This window comes from Zingiber officinale, chromosome 7B, assembly GCF_018446385.1.
Source record: "Zingiber officinale cultivar Zhangliang chromosome 7B, Zo_v1.1, whole genome shotgun sequence".
NCBI lineage: Eukaryota > Viridiplantae > Streptophyta > Magnoliopsida > Zingiberales > Zingiberaceae > Zingiber > Zingiber officinale.
The window spans coordinates 88236377-88244286 of NC_055999.1; the positions used below are offsets into that span (position 1 = coordinate 88236377).

At 41.7% G+C, this 7910-nt stretch overlaps 1 long non-coding RNA gene across 2 annotated transcripts; it reads right to left on the bottom strand.

Annotated features, from left to right (window-relative positions):
- Positions 1–5713: 5713 nt before the first annotated feature.
- LOC122003913 lies at positions 5714–6910 on the bottom strand. Of its 2 annotated transcripts, XR_006118157.1 has the most exons (4): positions 6535–6910; positions 6175–6469; positions 5987–6097; positions 5714–5772 (listed from the first exon to the last, which is right to left on the bottom strand). It is a non-coding gene; the product is annotated as an uncharacterized LOC122003913 (long non-coding RNA). The 2 variants fall into 2 exon arrangements; XR_006118156.1 differs by having other exon boundaries at positions 6175–6910.
- Positions 6911–7910: the final 1000 nt, after the last annotated feature.

Genomic DNA, 7910 nt, shown 5'->3' on the forward strand with positions numbered 1-7910 from the left:
TGTAATGTGGCCGGCCACTTCAAGAAGGCTTTTAAACCTCCATGGGATATCAAGAGTCACAACTCTTGATCTCCCTCATTAGGTGGCACACACATGTGCTAGCCTTGATGATGTGGCACATCATAATTAGTCCACTCAATGTCAACTCACAAATGAGGTGGCAATGGTCAAGTCAAACTTGACCTTTCATCTTCCTCTCAAGTCAAGTCAAACTTGACCACTTCTCTCCCATGGTTGATCAAATCTAACCATTGGTTCAAGTCAATTTTTAATTTAATGAATCTCTATTCATTGAATTAAATTGGTTCAATGAGTCTAAGTCCAAATTAGACTCATTTAACACATGAACCAAATTGAGTCCAACTCAATTAGTTTACTTTGGATTACTCTTAATTCAATTTGGTTCATCACATGAACCTAATCCTCTTGATTCATCAAATGAACCTAATCTCCATCTAATTTCCCTTTGTGTGTGACCCTATAGGTTCTTGTAACGTTGGCAATGCTCCTAAACCCATTTAGAAGCATAAGTAATGAACGGTATCTAGCAACACATCATTACTACCCAAGTTACAAGAATGTTGAGATCCAACATCACCTTGTGACTACTAATTGTGACTCTTCACAATATGTGACAATGTCCTTCTATCCTAGACATCTAGATTGATTAATATGAGGCATAGACCGTGTCATCCTCTTATCAATCTAAATCTTGAACTCTAAGTAGACTCACTCAATCAAATGAGCTCAACATCTCATATTGACTCATTTGGGCATGACCATGCACTTAGTGGTCTCACTCTACCAAGAATAATGATGGTACTCCCGTCATATAGGAGGGATAGATCCCATCTACATCACTCGCATCCCTCCGTATAATTTATTATATACCCAGTAATCGCCTTTATAGTCCACCCAGTTACGGGTGACGTTTGACGAAGCCAAAGTATGTAACTCCTTATGTAGGGAGCCATGGTGACTTCAGGTCCAAGGACTAATAGTCATACTAATAGCCACATGAGAAAGTATATGACACTCATATAACGATTCATGATACTTTTTCATGGCGGGTCATTCAGTATACATTCTCCAATACATATCCATGTGTCAACTTGATATCTCCATATCCATGACTTGTGAGATCAAGTCATCGAGTTGACTTACATGCTAGTCTCGTCGCATTAACATTGTCCCTGAATGTTAATACTTGACTAGGAATGATTAAGAGTAGTGTTCCCTATATCATCTCACTATCGATTCAACCAATCGATTGATATAGGTAAGAACCTTCTACTCAAGGACGCTATTATACTTAGTTATTTGACGCCAATACAAGTAAGCATAATAACCATAAACAAATGCCTTTATATATATACATAAGAATATGATACAACGAGTCCATACAACAATCATCAAATGATTGGCTCTAGGGCTCTAACTAACACTGCACACTTAGACACAAGGTTAGAAACACACAGGACCTAACTTAACTTGTTGATCACACCAAAACAACATTGGGGTTGCAACAATCTCCCCCTTTTTGGTGTGAGCAACCCAATTTAACCTAGGGTAAAAATAGACATAAAAATAAACAATTTATATTGCAATAACGTGCAACAAGATAGAAAAATTAGATTTAAAAAATAATAATTTCAATTAAATTTAAAAAAAAAATATTAATTTCTACCTCCCCTTAGACTTATACTTTTTCTTCCCCCCCTTTGATCACATAAAAAATTGGGGTTGCAAGACAAATCTATGGGTTGACACTTAGAAAAATTATAAAAATCTATTTCAATGATTTTTTGGAAAATATTTCTAAGTCAAGGAAAATTTCTAAGTCAAAAATAACTTTTGAAAAAAAAATCTTAAGTTTTCGTCATCAAGAATTAAGAACTTTCTAATCCGAAAACTTTATGCAAGAAAATTTTAAAAAATTTGAGAACATTTAAAAAAAAATTCTATGCATTTTTTTAAATTCTAATGCAATTATCAGAAAGTTTTAAATTTCTATTTTAATTTATTATAACTTCTCAAATCACACTTTTTCATATTTAAAGCGACCAATATTAAACATGCAAAAAATTGTATCATGTTAATTTCTATTATTAGTTTGTCGAGATTCTTTAATCGACAAGCTATTCCTTTTAACTTAATATTTTTTGTTATATTTTAAATTTCTAATTCACAAAAATATTTTGATAATATAAATTCTAACTTGATAAAATTTTTCGACAATATAATTTGTAAAACATCTTTCGGCAAAGTTTCTACTTTGCAAAATTCGTTCGAAAAAATATTTTGTAATTCACAGAAATATTTTGTCATAAATTCTAATTTGAAAAAATCTGTTGATAGTAGATTTTCTAATTCGAAAAATTCTTTCGATGATATTTTGATTGAATCACTCAATTGATCAGAAGTTGAAGTCCATACCTGACTTACCTTCTTGGCTGTTGATTCTCCCCATGTTGAATTGCTTTCTTCCGAAAATTCTCCCCCTTCATTGATGCTCATTGAAGAAGAGCTTTCTGTGTCCTTGGGATGAAATTCGGTTGTTGGGGCTGTCGCGGTACTTACCTCGATTTTGGACTCTTCTAACGATGGATCGGTGTTGGATTCAACTTTGACTTGTTCTTCATAGAGCTTTAAGAACTTTTCCCAAAGTTCTTTTGCGCTTTTATATTCGCCAACTCTATCGAGATCTTCATTTGGAATTATGCTTAGAATGTGAAATTCTGCCCGGCGTTTGCCATATACTCGTTACGTTGCTTCTCGTTCCAGAGGCGTTTATTGAGTTCTTCTCCATTCGTTGTCTTTTGTGCTTCAAAACCAGATTTCATTATTAAACAAATACCAAAATCAGTGTTTAGATATACCTTTATTTGTTTCTTCCATAAAGAAAACTCCCCCTCGAATGCTGGTGGATAGATGCTATCTCCAACCATCGTTTTGTTGCTTCAGACGGCGGTTAGTCCTTCTGAGGCGTCTCGGCTCTGATACCACTTGTAGGACCATTGGGTCGGCTAGAACGGGGGTTGCATAGCCCTGAAAAATAAAAATCCAAAACCAACCCTTCTCGAACTCTTAAACTAATACTTGCATAAAGAATGAGCAGAAAGTAAATAGAACATTAAAAGAAGAGGCACAGGTATTTACTTGGTTACAACCGATGTGGTTGTTAATCCAAGGAAGTTGAAGCACTAAATACTCCTTTAGGCGAAGAAGCCTCTTACAACGTTGAAGCACAGAAAACAGAAGCTTAACTCTAAATTACAGCACACAAGCGTTGGAAGTGAATTTCGGAGTACATTGAAAAGCTTTTGGACCAAGGCTATATTTACAGCCTTGGTCGGGGCGCCCCGAAGGGTTCCGGGCGCCCTGGGGGGGATAAAACTTTATCCCCAACGTTCAGATCGAGTCAAACCTCAATCCTGTGAAAAAGTCAACTCCGGGCACCCCGGTACGTTCCGGGCACCCCGGTACATTCCGGGCACCTTGGTCAGTTTCGGGTGCCCAGACCCAAAAGTCAACTCCGGTTGACTTTTTCGATCCATGTCCTCTGCTCCGGCTCTGGTCGCCTCGGTCTGGGCCTTCAACTTCGGATCCGCTCGCTTGGGTGATCTCGGCCATCCGGAAAAGGGCTCACCCGAACCCAACTTCCGGTCTTCTCAAGTGGGCTTCCGCTCCGGTTTCCCGTCCCTCGGAATTACCGCGTGTTTCCTTCTCGTCCACCGGAGTACTCATCCGCAGTCTTCATCCCTCGGACGCACAGTGTGTCGTCCTTCTCGCTAGCTGCATCTTCCACTCGACTACCTGTGCTCCTAAGCTCCTGCACACTTAGACACAAGGTTAGAAACACACAGGACCTAACTTAACTTGTTGATCACACCAAAACATCCTTGGGGTTCCAACATTTTTGGCATTCGCTATTCACCCCCCCCCCCTCCTCTAGCGAACTTTACGATCCAACAGTTTTATCCTCAGTAGATAAAATTCCATCCCTTGAATGCACCTTTGACTACAAGAATGAGCAGTATCTAGCAACTCTGACAGTTGCATCCTGTCCTCCGAAGGAAAAATCAAGAGAATTCCAATCCCACTACCTTTCCAAGTGGATAATGTCACGCCCCGGGGGAGTCCCTGTCCGAAGAAATTTCAGCAGCACCTCCCTTATACGGGTGACAATCTGAAACATTTCTACAGACACAATATAGCTCAGCCACAGGCGGCTGGAATATACACACAACCACGCAGTTTATATGCAGCATACTCGGCTGATACAAAAACCAAACATAGCGAAAAATGATAGAAAACCAAATACAAACCAAAATACAAGACTGCTAGCCGGCTAGGCTTACACAACCAACAAACAATACAAAATACCACGTAACAACAACAACACTCCAGAAAAAAAACTAGAGCACAAAGCTAAATTCACTGACACATAAATCAAATAAAACAAAAAGGGAAACTATAAGTCTTCTGATGTGACGTGGGGATCGGCAGATAGAATACTCCAAGCGACTCCATAAACAACCTGGTACCTGAAAAAAAAATAGTGTCCACGGGGGTGAGTTCAACAACTCAGCATATACAGTTGACATGTATAGTAAGCTATAACAGATAGTAATAACTATGGAGTACAGTCTCCTGGACAACAAGTGGAAATGCACAATAGAAAAGGCTGAAGAGAACTGTACTCACCAGGGCCTCCTATCAGAATAGTCAGGTCGTCAGACCGAGAGTATCATAAATCCTGTATGCATGTCAAACATATGCATCCATCCAAATGCAGCATATAAGTGTAGCAAACACAATCAGTAAATGCATAAATGTATACGATGCCAATGACATGGTCACCCCTGTCGCCAGTCAGCTATCTCACACATGATGGTGAGACCGAGTGGGTAGGGATGTGACAACCTTGCACCCTGACGTCACTGCTCCTGATGAGTGACCGAGTGGACGGGATGTTGTCGGAGTACACCTATCCTCCTACCCCAAATCATAAATGGGGGAGCTCAATGATCTCATCTCCCGGTACACAATGACGGGGAGGAATCTCTGTCGGCTACCACGCTGCGTCACACTACCCATGAGCGGACCAACGGAGCCAAATAGAGTCCAACCACCTGCCGACTACCACGCTGCTACACTAAACCAGCGGAGCCTAACAGAGCAGAACTGTCTGTCGGCTATCACGCTGAGTCACCGGACCAACGGAGCCAAATAGCAGAACTGCCTCACACCTGTCTGATATACCACTAACCCATGAGGGGTGGTGTGTGCAGATCCATATAACTGGCGATGTGCTCGACAATAATGGAGCAGACTATCACACAACATGCAATCATGCGAGATGATGCATGACACTAAGCATGGTAAAAATCCTGAACCTATCCACAGATATAAAATGTGTACCCTAGCATCAATGGATCAATCTAAAGATATAAGGTACATAGATCAGATAAGGTATCAAAAACCTAGATCCTGAACACAATAAACACATGGTCATGACACTACCCCAACAAGCATGTATAACCAAGTAGGTACTATCATGAAGTGCATAATAAGTAAACGAAACAAGCATGTAACAGGTATCGGGTAGTGACCAACCGAAACAAAGACAAAACATAATCATTAGTAAAGGTTATAACCTACTAAACATATCAACATGACATTATCAAAGATAAGTCAAGGTACCCGCCTCAAATAGCAGGTCCAATCCAGTCAAATCCAACATCGAGATGCTCGTCTCGAATCAAAGTCCTGTAATACATGATATACAGATTTAGCTAATTACATATAAATTAATTAGCAAAATCAAATCCTCGAGAAGCTAACATAAATCCAGATCTAATTATAAACCCTAATTGGATCATCTAACTCCTCAATCGACTTAAACTAATCCATACAAATTAGAACTTGCAATAAGCATAATCCATCACAACAACCTAACCTAAACCAATTCATAAGAACTCACCCAAAATCCAGGATGGTCGCTGATGGCTAACGGTCAAAGGGTTTCCCTGCCCAAAACAGAATGACCGGTGCTATGGATCGCCAGTGAACAATGCTGGCCAAGCTACAAAGGCTGGTAGACAAACAACCACAACCTCCAACTATAAATTAAACTCGCATCACTACCAAATCTGATATCATACTTCTTACCTCAATTCACAGTTGTTCACGCTGCTGGAATCAAAGAGTTGCTGCTCAATAGGGCTATTCACCGCTAGAAGGTGGCTGCCGAAAAATGGGTGGCTGCTGGAAAATGGGTGGCTGCTGGAAAACCCTCCTCATTGCCCGGATAAAAAGAAACTCATAAATCAACCTAGAAATCCATTCACCACTACAATCCAGCAACAAAATAGTCTCCCTTACCTCTTCAATCACCGCTAGGGCACAAGGACGGAGGCAATGCTCAGGTGTCGCCGAAAAGGAGGCGTCGACGGGAGATTTAGGGCTGAGGAGGAATGGCGTCAGTGTGTTCCCAATCTCAACAGCGAAGACAACAGAGAAGGTGCCTACGGTTTGCGGCACCGTCGGGGAGAAGCGGCTGTCGGGAAAAAACAAAACAGTGGCCAGAGAGGGTAGCGGTGCTAGGGCTGAGAGATGCAAAGCAGTGGCCGCCGGAGAGAGATCGGACCGTGGCCGTCGGCGCTAGGGCTAAGAAGAAGGGTTAGCGCTAGGTCGGACCTGGTGGCCGGCACAGAGGAGGCGGTCGGCGGTATCGCGAACCCAGGGAGGATGAAATCGGCGGTGGAAAACTGTCGCCGACGCTTGGGGAAGCAGGAGCTTGGTCGGCGTCGCAAGAGAGTGAGGGAGGAAGGATTGGGAGTAGTAGGAGGAGAAGGCGAATCGACGTTGATGGTTTTGGGGGAACGACTCGGCACAAGGTGGTTAGGGCAGGAGATCGGGAGAAGATAAACGGCGGGGGAAAAAAAAGAAAGAAAAAGAAATAATAAGAAAATTAACAATTCCTCACTTAAATGGGGTAGCCTAAACAGGCTTTCCCGGGCCCAGTTTATCCCCATAAACTCGTCCCTACGAGCTCCAAAAAATTCCTAAAAAATTTCTAAAAATTTCGGAAAATTCCCTTATCATTATCCACCATTTTTCGGTATTTTACATTCTCCCCCACTAATAAAAATTTGGTCCCCCAAATTTCGTTATCTACCATCAGCAAACACTAACAATAGGTAAAGAGTATAAATGTTGAACGGTAAATTAAATCACATACCTCAAGTGAAAAGATGGGGTTTTGAGCTCGAATCGTATCCTCGAGCTCCGAGGTAGCCTCCTCGTCGGAATGATAATATCATCCAACTTTAACCAGTTGGATTGTCTTGTTTCGCAACTAACGCTCTTTCCGGTTTAGAATCCGTACCAGAATCTCCTCATAAGTGACGTCAGGCTGAACGAGAACTGAGATATATGTCAACACATGTGTCGGGTCGGGTATGTATCTCCTCAGCATAGATACGTGGAATACGTCATGAACGCCTGCCAGGGACGGTGGTAGTGCCAGACGATAAGCTACTGCTCCAATCCTCTCTAGGATCTGGAAAGGGCCAATGTACCGCGGAGCTAGCTTACCTCTGAGGCCAAATCTCTTCACTCCTTCATGGGTGAAACTCGCAAAAAAAACATGATCACCAATAGAGAACTCCAGGGGTCTGCGTCTCCGATCAGCATAACTCTTCTGACGGTCCTGCGCCTCTGACATAATTCGTCTGATAGTACAGACCAACTCTGCCTAATACTGAGCTCTATGAGGTCCCAACAGCTGGGCCTCCCCAACCTCATCTCAGAAGTTGGGTATCTGATAATGCCTACCATACAATGCTTCAAACGGTGCCATCTGGATAGTCGAATGAAAGCTATTGTTGTAGGCGAACTCTACC